Here is a 13,626-nt window from a genome sequence, read left to right as displayed (position 1 = left end):
CTTCAATGGGTTCACAAGACCAATGGGACTTCGTCTCTGGGTCCGTTCCTTCTGGCGCTTTCTTAACTCTGGAATGATGTACCCAGGGTTTTATTCCTGCAAGTTTCAGAGAAGTATGTGTGCTTAGCAAAACATCATATGGACCAGTCCATTTTTCTGACAACTGGTTTTGGGCATCCCCACTCTGCCAGGTCTTCAGTAAGACCTGATCTCCAGGTTTGAAGGGATGCAATGGTTGATCAGGAGGCATAGAGATTCTCGAGGTTGCAAAGTTATGAATTACTGTCAGAACCTCCTGGATGTGTTTCACATATTGTGTGATCCGGCAATCTTGAGCTATTTCCGGACTGGCTTTCAGAACTGAGGCCTGGAAGGGTCTTCCAAACACAATTTCAAAGGGGCTTAATTGTAGCCCACTTCTAGGTGCCACTCTTATGCGGAGGAGGGCAAGGGATAGTACCTGGTCCCAACGAAGCTGTGTTTCTTGGCACAGTTTCGCCAAGGTTTTCTTCAAGGTGTGGTTCATCTTTTCTGTTTGCCCAGAAGACTGCGGTCTCCATGCAGCATGCAATTTCCAGTTGATCTGTAACGCACTGCTTACTGCATGAGTAACATCAGAGACAAATGCTGGCCCATTATCACTCTGGATAGAATCCGGCAACCCAAAGCGAGGAATTATCTCCTTTAGCAGCTGTTTTGCAACCTCAGAAGCTTTTTCCGTCTTTGTGGGAAATGCTTCCACCCATCCCGAGAACGTATCCACAAAAACCAACAGGTATTTGAAGTTGCCTGTTGTTCTAGGCATTTGTGTAAAGTCCACCTGCCAGTCCTCAAAAGGGCACTTGCCTCGATATTGAACCCCAACGGCTTTGGGGTGGGAGTCAGTCTTGGGGTTATTCCTGGCACATAGTTGACAACCTCGGGTGATCCGTTGTGCTATTCTATGCAAATATGGTCCCTTCAAATATGGGCGTACAGTTTCTAATAAGGCATCTCTCCCATAGTGGGATCCTTCGTGAAGATGTTTTAGCACCGGATATACCAGGGCCTCCGGGAGGAGTATCATCCCATGGGAGTTTACTCTCCAAGTAGAGCTGGGGTCAAACTCAGTAAATCCCCATGCACGAGCTCTCTCCTCATCCCGCTCGGTGTATTCAGGAGCATACTGAGTCAGGTCCACAAGAGGGATGAGTGCACCCTGGAGGGCAGAACGGGCAGCGGCCTTAGCTGCCCGATCAGCTGCCCTGTTGCCCTTTGCCAAGTCAGACCCACCCTTTTGGTGGCCGGGACAGTGCATCACAGCGACAGCTGATGGTAAAGCTACTGCCTTTAACAAGGCCAGGATTTCTAATGGGTGTTTGACATCCTTGTTGCTAGCCGTAAGAAGTCCCCGCTCCTTCCAAATGGCCCCATGCATGTGGAGAATCATAAAAGAGTATTTTGAGTCGGTAAATATATTGACTCTTTTACCTTTTGAGAGTTCCAAGGCACGGGTCAGGGCTATTAATTCGGCTTTCTGTGCTGATGTACCTGTCGGAAGGGCCTTGGCTTCCACGGTGTTCTGGAGTGTCACCACTGCATATCCAGCACATCGACGGCCTTGATCCATAAAGCTGCTGCCATCTGTAAATAGCTCCCACTCTGGATCCGGCAGAGGCTGGTCCGTTAGATCTGGTCGGCTGGCATACACTGTGTCTATGGTTTCTAAACAGTTATGGATTAAAGTGTCATCCTCAAGTCCGTCTGCATTGCTTGGAAGCAGTGTGGCAGGATTCAGGGAATTAGAAACCTGCAGTTTCACATTAGGATTGTCCAACAGAGCTGCTTGATACTTTCCCATTTGCCCAGCGGTTAACCAAAGTCCACCCTTCTGCTCCAGCAATGTCAAGACCTGATGTGGCACACACACAGTGATGGGCTGACCCAATGTAAACTTCTCTGCCTCGTGTAGGAGGTCACAAGTGGCAGCCACAGCACGCAAGCATGAAGGCCATCCCTTAGTGGTGTGGTCCAACTGTTTGGACAGATATGCAACGGGCTGCATTTCTGGTCCCAACAATTGGATCAGCACTCCTAGGGCAACCCCCTGTCTCTCATGTACATAAAGTCTGAATGGCTTCCTAAGATCCGGAAGTCCTAATGCTGGTGCTGAAATCAACTTTACTTTTATTTCATCAAAAGCCTTTTGACATTCCGGAGTCCAAGACAAAGGTTCAGAGTCCAGGCCTTTGAGAGCATCATATAAAGGTTTTGCTATTAGTCCAAAATTAGGAATCCAAATCCTACAAAACCCAGCCATACCCAAAAATCCGCGCAACTGTCGCCGGTTACTGGGGATTCTAAGGGCTGAAATTACCTGTTTTCTTTCCGTCATCAGGCTCCGTCTGCCTTTCTTGATTTCAAACCCCAAATACGTCACAGTTTGTTTGCATATCTGTGCCTTGTTAGGTGACACCTTGTAGCCACATTTTTCCAGGTGGTTCAGTACCACTATGGTATTTTCCAGACAGGATTCGTAGTCTGGACTTGCAATCAATAAATCATCTACATATTGCAATAAGACACCCTGGTTTAGTTGAACCTTCCTGAGATCCCTGGCCAGTATTTCCCCAAAAATAGTTGGGGAGTTCTTAAATCCCTGTGGAAGCACGGTCCAGCAATACTGGAGAGTGCTCTTGGACTTAGGGTCCTGCCACTCAAAGGCAAAAAGCAGTTGATCCTGGACATCAATTGGAATACAGAAAAAGGCATCCTTCAGGTCTAATACTGAAAACCACCCATAGTCACCAGGTATGGCAGTTAATAGGGTGTACGGATTAGGCACAGTGGGATGTAAATCCTGAACAATGTCATTAATAGCCCTTAAATCTTGGACAAAACGATACTCGCCTGTATGGGGTTTCTTCACTGGCAGAATTGGAGTATTGTACGGTGAGCGACAGGGCCGAATGAGTCCAGATTGAAGGAACCTTTTCAATACTGGCTCAATTCCTCTCAAGGCCTCCTCCCTTAAGGGGTATTGTTTCCTTCTCGGGGTTTTGCTCCCCTCTATCACTTCTATCTTTACAGGCTCCGCATTTTTCGCACGTCCTGGGGTTCCATCAGCCCATACCCCTTTACTTACTCTTTCAACAATTTCTGGAGGTAAAATTTCACTTTTTGGTGGAGCATCTTGAGTAAGCAACATCTGGAACCGCAGAGCATGCTCTGGAGGAACCTGTAGGTGAAGCCTCTGATTTTTGGGTGAGAATATAATTCGTGCATTGAGCTTACTTAAAAGGTCACGGCCAAGGAGAGGGATTGGACACTCTTCCATGTACAGGAAGCTGTGCTGGAGCTGTGTGGTGCCTAGCCGGCACTCCAAAGGTTGCAGGAAGGGTGTCTGTTGTGACTTCCCTGTAACCCCAATGACTGCTGCAGTCTTTTTGCTCATTTTAGTTAATTTCGAATTCAAAACTGAGTATGTTGCTCCAGTGTCCACCAAGAAATCAATCAGGCGATCCCCCACAGCGAGGGTTACCGGGGCTCTGAGGGGGTTATTTTGATGGGTTTAAGATCTAGTGGAACCCCTGGGCACCCCTATTCTTCATCTGAACCTTCTCCATGAACTATCATTTGTCTCCTTTCCTCCACACTTGGCTCCCGATTCCTTCTACTCTGTCTATATTCCCTCCTATCTTCACCTGAGACCCTACTCTGTGCTATCACTGGTCTCCTGTCCTCTGTGCTGGGCTCTCGATTCCTTCTACTCTGTCTATATTCCCTCCTATCTTCATCTGAGCCTCTACTCTGTGCTCTTTCCTCTCTCCTTGGTTCCTGGTTCTGTGTACTCCTCCTATATTCCCTCCTGTAACCCCTACGTGAATCATCCTGTCGTGGTGTCCTCGGTCTTCTATCCTGTCTGCTGGAATTACTGCGTCTGCCTCTGTCCTGTAACCTGGGACAACTGTCCTTCCAATGTCCCTCTTCCCTACAGAAAGCACACTGATCTCTTCCTAGGGGTTCACGTCTCTGTCCATTACTGTTATCCCGAAACTCTGGCCTGTGCTCTCTTTGTACAAAAACAGTCGCAGGTTTCGGTCTCCTGTCCTCTCTCCTGTTCTCTCTATTATTATAAACCTTAAATGCTAAGTCCACTACCTGGGACGGACTCATCTCTGTGACGCCGTCTATCTTTGCTAGCTTTCTCCTTATGTCTGGAGCACTATTTGTGATGAACGCCACAGTGAGCACACGAGCATTTTCTGGGGCATCTGGATTTAAATCCGTGTGGTCTGAATACGTCTGAATAATCCTCTCAAGGAATTCAGATGGATCCTCATTAGCCCCTTGTGTAAGTTCCAATATTTTATTAAAATTTTTTTGTTTGGGGATTCCCTGCTCCAGTCCTGCCAATAAACATTTTTTATAGAGATCCAACTTCGCCAGTCCTCCATTGTTGGGGTCCCATTGAGGATCTACCTCTGGGACAGCAATCTCTGGCTTCGGGTTTTGGCTATCCTGTTGGTGGAGACGTGCAGCCTCTTCCCTGGCTTTCCTCACTACTATCCTCCGCTCATCTAAACCTAGTAAAACATGTAACATCATCTGTATATCTGCCCAGTTAGGGCAGTGGGAGAGAAAAACGGAGGCAAACAAGTTCGCCATCCTCTTAGGAGCCTGCCGGTACGAGGGAACAGAGTTCCTCCAAGTTAGGAGGTCCCCGGTGCTAAAAGGATGGTGCGACCAAAAGTACCCAGCAGGTTTCCCCTCTTCATTCACGCCACCTATCGGCAGCTGGCGAAGAGGAAACTGTCCTGCCACAGAGCGGTCGTTACTGCCAAAATGGGTGCCGCTCCTAGTGTGGGGAGGAGACACCACGATATCTACCTCCCTGGAGGGCAATGGAGGCTGTGAAGCCTCAGGAATCTGTACGGGAGGGGCCTCAGGAGGGGCCTGGTCACGTGGAGAAGGCCCTTGTCCTGAAGCCTCAGGAGTCTGTGCGGGAGGGGCCTCAGGAGGGGCCTGGTCACGTGGAGAAAGCCTTTGTCCTGACGAGTTTAAGGTATTTAGCATATGAATCTCTTCCTCTTCTAACTCTGCCCTTCTGCAGTCCTCATGGGAAGGAGAACATTTATCTCTTCTCTGCACCATTATTCTAGCCTTTTTCTGTGTCATATCCCATTCATGGAGGGCGGCCTGTATCTGGTCCTGCACACTTTTAAAGGCGGACTCAAAAACGTTACGATTTTCGTCCCTCACACTGCCAATAGCTGAATCAAAAGCCTGATTTTGTCGTTGCACTTGATCCTGCATGCTTTGAAAAGCTGACTCAAAAGTCTGATTTTGTCGTTGCAAAGCTGACTCAAAAGTCTGATTTTGTCGTTGCACTTGATCCTGCATGCTTTGAAAAGCTGACTCAAAAGTCTGATTTTGTCGTTGCACTTGATGCTGCACGCTTTGAAAAGCTGACTCAAAAGCCTGATTTTGTTGTTTCATCGCTAAGTTAAGAGCTTGAATTTGTTGCAGCACATTCTCAGTATGTGAAGTACAACCACTACTTCTCATAGAAACAAAAATGTAGCACATGGCGCCTATGCACATTACCAAAAAAACACCTAGAAGCACAGACTGCAAAGGGATGGCTTGGAAACCATTCACATATGTATACAGAATTAAAATCACGTGCCATAAGCTAGGTCTAATCCAATTATTTACACTTATCAAACTGGTGGTAATATTTAATGGAAAAAGGCTACTTAAATTCAAGGCCGGAAAAAAACTGAAAGAACTCAAGTTAGGGATTAAACTGCTGAAATTCATGGTTGAGGCCGCGTTTGGGTCAAAACCACACCCACAACGGCCTTATGTGCGGAGAAAAAAAAAACTTTTCAAGACGTGAAACAAAGAGTTTCACTGCGAGTCCTGCAGACCTAATGCGCTTTTATGGTGACCAACGCAAGAAAAATTACTTTGGGCTGGTCAACCACGGGTGAAACGCAAACCACGTTGGACGCCAAGCTGTTATAGAGCAACCCCGATATTAAACGGGTTCCTGGCTGTGGGTCCTCACCCGCGCGCTTTAAAGGGACTTATGAATACTCTACTACAGACACACGCAAAAGGGTTAATAAAAGGTTTATTTACAAGAGAAAAAGAAATAAGGAAAATGTACAACTCAGGGAGAAAATAGGGAAATAAAGTCTTTAATGCGTCCTACCCGATCCGACGACCTGGAAACCCCAAAGTCACTCTCAGAGCTAGACGGACGCCGCGAGCTGGCCGAGGGCCCCAAAATGGAGAGCCCCCCAAAGCCCACATGTCTGCCTTTTGTATCCACCTGGCTGCTTAACCCCACCCTCAGGTCCCAGCCACCTTCCCTTTGGTGGTGATGGGATTTGGAGTTCCCAGTGTCTTTGGCTTTGACCTGGGGTGGGGGTGGAGTCCACAAAGCCTGTATGGGAACCACATTTGGACCTGGTGTTGGTGGATTCCAGAAGCTGAGCAGCAGCCTCTGGGCTGAGGTGTAGCCAGTGCCAAGTCCACCTTCTCTAGTTAACTGTGAGAACAAGAGCTCTAGGAGGAAAGAAGAGAATGTTTCTCCATTTATGGGAAGGAGGGAAGCTGGTTCTTGCTGGTCAACATTTCCCTTCTAAGATTTGTGTGTGAAATTTCCCTGTTTTGGGGTATTTTGGTATAAATGAGGGAAAAGTTTGTAATTCAGTCAAATCAGGTTTCCTGTGATGAGGCTGCCTTATAAATTTTGTCCATGGGCAAATTCCTCTCTGGTCCTCAGTTTCTTCATCTCTAAACTGACTATAACAGCTGCTATCCTTGGTGTTGGTGCCCAAACCAGCAGCAGCATTTCCTCAGGGGAGTCATCCTGACGTCTCACACTCTAGTCCTTGTTAGCCCCTCTCATGTCTCTGGATGCCCCTCCTTCCCGGCATTCATTTAGTCTTTAATCATACATCAGATTGGGTGGTTATTTGGTTAACATCCATTTCCCCCAATAGGCTCTAAGTTCCATGAAATTGCAGATACGACTTTGTCCTTTAATTGATAACACCCATCTGCAATCTGACACACAATCATGATTCAGCAAATTTTTGTGCCAATTACTGATGAAATGCACTGTCTGCATATAAGCACATTTGCCATCAAATGGCAATGGCCTGTTTCTTGCTGGTGTGTGACATGAGCCAGCTATGATTCTAACACTAGATACAATGTGTGGAGGTTTTCCTCAGGCCTAGCGACTCTGCATTGCCAGCTGATTGTCCTGTACTTTAGGGTGAAGAGAGCAATTAAAAGAGCTCCAATGTTTTTATAATTTCTTTTAATGCTTTTAAGCAAATGCAAGCCAATATTTATTTTGTGTGCTGCACCTCCCCCTGCAGCGACCTTTAGGGCTAATGGCTTTCGCCACCGTCCCTAGGTCCGGCTGGGCAAGTGCCGGGGACCAGCCTCCGGCAAAATGTCATGTCAGGGGTTCCTGAAAGGATGAGACGGCGTCGGCGAAAACGAAAGATCTGAAACTTAGGGGCTGAGGGGAAGGGGATGAGGTAGAATGAGGAGACACTGACACTTGGTGAGGTGCTAGTATCTTCTGCCGAGAGACTCAGCAGGTCTTTTTTTATTTATTATTAGTAATAATAATAAGGAAATACATTATCATGTGTAAAGCAAAAACAATTAATATATTATGTTTCCCATAGACTACTGGCCCCTACAGGTCTCAGCTAGACGGCAGCTTTCAAGGTTAATAGATAATAAACCAGACCTAACATTAAAGCTACTTATTTTTTCATTTAGACAATTATTTAAAACAGTGAATAACCGCCAGTGCATCCCTATCAGCTAAAGCCTAAGCATCAAAGGACTATTCTATTCACATGACCTTCAGCCGGAGACCAGCTGCTGCTCAGTTATCAGAACTTTTTTTACCTACAAACTTCTTAACACAGTTAACTTCATTTAAAAACTTTCCTAAGAAACTTCTAAATAAAAAGGAAACTTCTAAAAATCAAAACAAGGATATACTATAATTGTTATGCTGGATTGCTTGTCAGATATATACAATAAATTGTCTCCTATTGATAATTGGGCCGAATTGTGTAGTAACTAATTTCTAAACAGGTAATTTTCTGTGCCAATTGCTTGCAGTCTGCTGATACATATAATTTATAGCCTAATGTACTTTTCTGATAAATTTTTCTCTCTCTATGACCAAGAACAAAAAGCAAAGGAATGCCAGATCTTCAGCCCCGCGGTGTGAGGCCTTTTCTCTTAGCTGCTTGTCAGTATCCTATCGGGCTGGAGCAACAAGGCCTCCTGCAGCAGGCAAGGAACCAGCGCGCAGGGGGAGAACAGCAAAACCCCCTGAAGACATAGATAAGACGGAAGCCTGTTGAAAGATAACGACCACCAGGAGCCACTACAGGAATGCTGTCCTCTCGGAAACTTATCTCGCCTTCTCAAGGCCCATAAACTTTATTCTAATACAACTGTCTCTCTAAAATCTTTTCTTTCTCTCTAAAATCTTTTCTCTTTCTCTGTCTAAAAGGTCATTGGTTTGCTGATTAAAAATACGAAATCTAAAAACTAGGCTAATTCAAATGAAACGTTACTAAACTCTGTGTATTAATAGAACTGTTAGCTTAATAATTTCTCTGTTGCATGCTTAGCCTTGTTAGCATTAATCTTAATGATAAAAATATTACATTGTGAAAAGTAAAATTCACCCATGTTAATTAATAGTAATTTAGTGGTAGTGAGTAGTTAAAACAAAAAGTAAATATAAAACAAAAAGAAAAATTAATAGCCTAACTACTTAGGAATGCGCCTGGGTCCAGATGTAAATCACTGCCCTGTCAATGATAAGCTAAACCTATAAGCAAGCTGATTTCTTCACTGATGTTCGCCATTCCTATGCTTTTAGAAAACATATATATACTGGTCACCAACTCAAATTAAATTACACTCAGATTTATACACTCTCTTGAAGTGTGTCTGTTTGTCATTTCTTTAACCGAATCCCTGACCACCCTGCGCAATCTCTCAACCCTGAGACTGCCTCATCGTTCACTGCGGTGCTGGTCCGCGGCATTGTGGGTTGTGTATTCATCTACATTGTTAATTTTTTGGAAAAGTGAACAATCACATTAACAGAAATTAGTCCATTGGAGAGGGACAGGGAAGGACATTGTCATTTCTATCAAGAAGTATGAAAAGTCCCAGAATCTGATCCTCATAAGCTTCTGCTTCTCTGATTCAGGGAGACTCTTGACCCTGCTTCTGCTGCCCCCACCCCCAGCTGTGCTTTGTAAGCTTGTCTCAAAGGTGGGCAAACAGCAAATCTCTGCTTTCATTAGCACTGTCAAGGTAGGTTTGTGTTTTCAAAATGAAATTTACATTTAAAAAAATCATTTAAAGAAAATGATTCACAGTATCATGACAATCAAGAGTTGCAGTTTTAGAGTGCACACTTTTCTGATAAACTCCTTGTAAAGTTCCATCTAAGGCCTTAAGCACAGCAGGTCCCAGAATAATGGCATTTTGTTCAATATCATGTCTTTATCATGATGAAGTGAAATCCCAGCCTGCACTGAACTAAATGACATTATTGGGATCTGGTTTTGTAAAATGTTGCTTCTGTTAAAGGCAGTTTCCAAGAACCCACTGACAACTTTGTCTGAGGAGTGGTTTTAATGCTAAGTGAGTATCCCGATGCGTTTACTGGCTCCACACCCTCTAGGCCACATGCATGTTCCTTTGTTCTATCAGAATGCCATGATGGGACCTGATACCCACATTCTGTTTGCACACTGTGTGCAAACATGCATGGGACATGCATTAATTAGTTTACTTAGTTCATTTCCTAGGAACTGGGGTAACTCTTATCAGGTCTAAGCCTTGTGGAGCCAGTCCTCGTCCCCCAGGTGACTCTGTAGATAATGGAATTTGAAGTTTTTCCTGTGAAAATGATGCCTGAGCAGGGAGGGAGGCAGAGCGTCAGGGAAAACCTCAAAGGGGAGATGCAGGGTGGGAGCCTGTGTGACCTCTGTCCAGAAACTGCACTGGCGGATCCAGTCACTGCATGGAGATCCAGGAGACTGGGTGCTGTAAGTGTGAGGGGGTCCCTGAATTGTGGGCCAGAGCAGAGACCCCACTGGCCAATGTAAGCACAGTTCTGACTCTAATTCTATCTTCTATGCCCCAAAAAGGACTCCTGGAAGCTGATTTGTGCAATTCGATGCTGAGTATTCATGACTGACTGGCAAGGAGGGGGAGTGGGGGGTGGATTGTCAGCCTCCACCAGCAGGTTATATTTAAGAAAGAAGAAGCAAGTGAGATGAGCATCTATGCACCATGTGAGTGCAAGGTCCTCCTGTGCTATTTGTGGCTACAGAAGTTAGGGCCAATCTATCACACAACAGAAACCAACCTGCTGGCAGTTTTTAAGTGCGCCACTGCATGAGACACATGGGTGATAATGTTGCAGATCATGTTATTCCCTCAGTTAAGTCAAAACAAGCTCTCTTATACTCTGAGAAAGTAATTCATTCATTAGTAGGTGAGATGCTTGTTAATTTCAAAGTAAACATTTCCCTCTCTTTTTAAGTTACTTGATAATTAGTTATAAATATCAAGGTAAGTCAAGGTTTTGTCAAAATGCTTGAACACTAATTTCATAAACTCTCAAGGGGGTGTACATACCCTTACAATGCATGATGTCAAAGTCTGTTCAATGTATGTTTCTCCTGTAAGACAAAAATCAGAGATACTCAGTTTATTTTTGGCCAGATATACCCAGATGGTTACATCCTATCTGAATGATATGAGGTCTTCTTGGGTAACAAGAAGATTAGTATGAAAATAAACACTTGTGTTTTTTGAAGTTAGTTAAAGTCAGTTTTAAGTCCCTTTTCCTTGGATGTCTATGGTTTCTCAGGTGACTTCTTGGTTTTGGCCTAGTTGATACGAGTCTTGATTCCAGCAGGCTTCACTGCTGTTGGTGTCACTAGGATTACTTCCCATGGGTCAGTCCACCTTTAGTTGATCTTCTGGCATTCATGTTTTCCCAAGTTTTCAGCAGAACCTGATCTCCCAGCCAGAAGGAATGCACAGGGCCTGGGAGAGTAGAGTTTCCAACAGATGCATGGGCTTTAGTTATGTCAAGAAATTGACCAAGGTGACATGCATAATTTTTAATTTTTAATTATTGGTCTATCACTGTGTCATCCAGTTTGAGTATGGTCTGTAATAGTCACCCATATACAATCTCACATGGACCGAAACTGAGCCTACTTTGGAGACCATCGTTATCCTAAGTCAATAGGAAAAGATCGGTCCCTGTGAAGGTGTGTTTCCTTGTATAATATTGCAATGGTTTCATTCAAAGTGTGATTCAGCTTTCCCGCTTTATCTGATGATTGAGGTGTCCAGGTGGTATGCAGCCTCCATTTGAGTCTCAGTTTCCCAGTTGTTTGCTTACTCCCCACCCCAACCTATGTTCTTCAGAGGCAAGCAGGTCCTTTGTCACTTGTATACTGCCAGGCGGTCTATACTGATGGATGATGTCCTCTAGCAAACTGTTGACACTTTTCTCTGCGATTCTTTTACTTCAGGTGGGTAACGTGTCTACCCAGCCCAAGAAGGTGTCCACACAGACTAAAGTCCACCTGCCTCAAAGGGATACTATCCCGGATATTGTTTTAAGTCCATTTTTGGATTGTTTTTCTGACAAACTACACAGTGGGCTATTGCTCTATGGACAGCCTCAGACAGTCCCCAGACCTATAATCCACAGCCTGATAGTCACCTAAAGCATCTCTTCTGAAATGAGCTCACTCATCTATTTGCTTAATAATTAGCCCCACTACATGGGCAGGAAGGAATATTGTCCTCTGTTTTTTTTTTTTTTCTTTTGAAGATTTATTTATTTATTTATGCATACAAGAGCTGGGGTACAGGCCAGAGGTGCAGGGGGCTGAGAGGATCACCAGAGACAGAACAGGCAGAATGACTGAAATACACTGCTGAGGGGATCATTGGGCAAGACAGGAGAGGTCTGCCTCTATTGTCCTCTTTTTGTTTCTTTGTCAGTTATCTGATGCAGTCTCTGTGAATCCCCACCTGACAGCTTTTTCTAAGTCATCAAAATAATGTTGTTTAATTTCAGACAAGTTGAGCTCCTTGGCAGCTTGTCACCCAAGTTGTTACCTTTAATTGATTCAGTACTGCCATTCTGATGTTCTAAACAATGCATCACTTCTACCTGCTCTGGAGCTTGTACTACTTCTAATAGCCTGAGAATTTCTGTTGCATATTTGATTTCCTTTTTTTTTTTTGGAAGTAAGCAGTCCCCTCTCTTTCCAAATTGAACCAAGCATATGTAAAATTTTAAAAGTATACCTGGAAAAGATGTAGACATTTGCCTTCTTCCCTACCAATAGCTTGAGTGCTCATGTTAGTGCAAAGAGTTCAGTTTTGGGGGCCAATATCCCTGGTGGCAACGTGCTGGCCTCGATGGCTTCTTCTAAAGAGACCACAGCATACCTGGCTTTTTGGTTGCCTTGGTAAACATAGCTGCTTCTACCAGTGTATAGGGGCCAATAAGCCTTCTAGAGGCTGGTCTTTTAAATTTGGTCTTCTGGAACAGACCTCATCTATCTATTCAGTGTATACATGCAATGATTGTCCCATTGTGGGTCTGGAAGGAGGGTGGCAGGATTCCTTTTTGCTCTAAGAGAATAAGTTCTTGATGGGGCACATATATCATTGTGGGTTGGCTTTAGGAAAATTTTTCTGCCTCTTGCAGGAGTTCATAGGTGACTGCTTATAAACAGGCTGGCCACCTCAAAACAGTATTGTGCAGTTTCTTTAATAGATAGGCTACTGGTTGAGTCACATCCCCAACCATTGAGTCAGAACTTCCAGTGTGATTCTTTGTCTTTCATGTACATAAAACTGCAAGAGTTTCAACAAGTTTGGGTTCCCTAAGGTGGGGACATATACCAAGTCTTTTTTTAGGGTCTCAGAAATGAATGAGCACTCCTAAGTCCATTCAAATGGGTCCCATTATTATCCCTTTAAAGCTTCATAAAGGGCCTTGGCTGTAAAGCCAAAATTTGGGATCCAGATTCTGCAGTAACCTGCCATACCGAGGAATCCCCTTAATTGTCTGTGGTTTTCAGGGGTCCTAATTTAGGGGATAATGTTTTTCCGGTCTTCAATAAGACTCCACTTTCCTGTTTCAAGGAGGAAATCCCAAAATTTTACCTTTTTGCTGGCAAATTTGGGCCTTTGGTGCTGACATCTTGTACCACAGGTGGCAAAATGATTCAGAGTCTCCATAGTGTTAGTTAGGCTGGTTGGGAGCCTGCTGCTCTAAAGGAAGCTGGAGTTTTCTGAGAGTGCTTGTTTTCTCTGCATATGGAGTTTCAGGAGGTTAGAAGTTCTACAAACAGAACTTCCCAGAATTGATTCTTGCTCTCTGAGGACATACTTGTATGCTTGTTCCCTCTAACTAGAAAAACTTGTTCCAGCAGTAACTTATTAATCTGTATAAGCACAAACACAATTGCATGTTATTTTCTTGTTCCTTTGTTCATAACTTTAGTAAAAGCTTGGCCTGGGGGAGTG

The sequence above is a fragment of the Talpa occidentalis genome, unplaced genomic scaffold, assembly GCF_014898055.3.
Source record: "Talpa occidentalis isolate TD23 unplaced genomic scaffold, MPIMG_talOcc4v2.1 talOcc4.11, whole genome shotgun sequence".
Classification (NCBI taxonomy): Eukaryota; Metazoa; Chordata; class Mammalia; order Eulipotyphla; family Talpidae; genus Talpa; species Talpa occidentalis.
The sequence above is the reverse complement of the archived record's forward strand: the minus strand, read 5'-3'. Positions refer to the sequence as shown.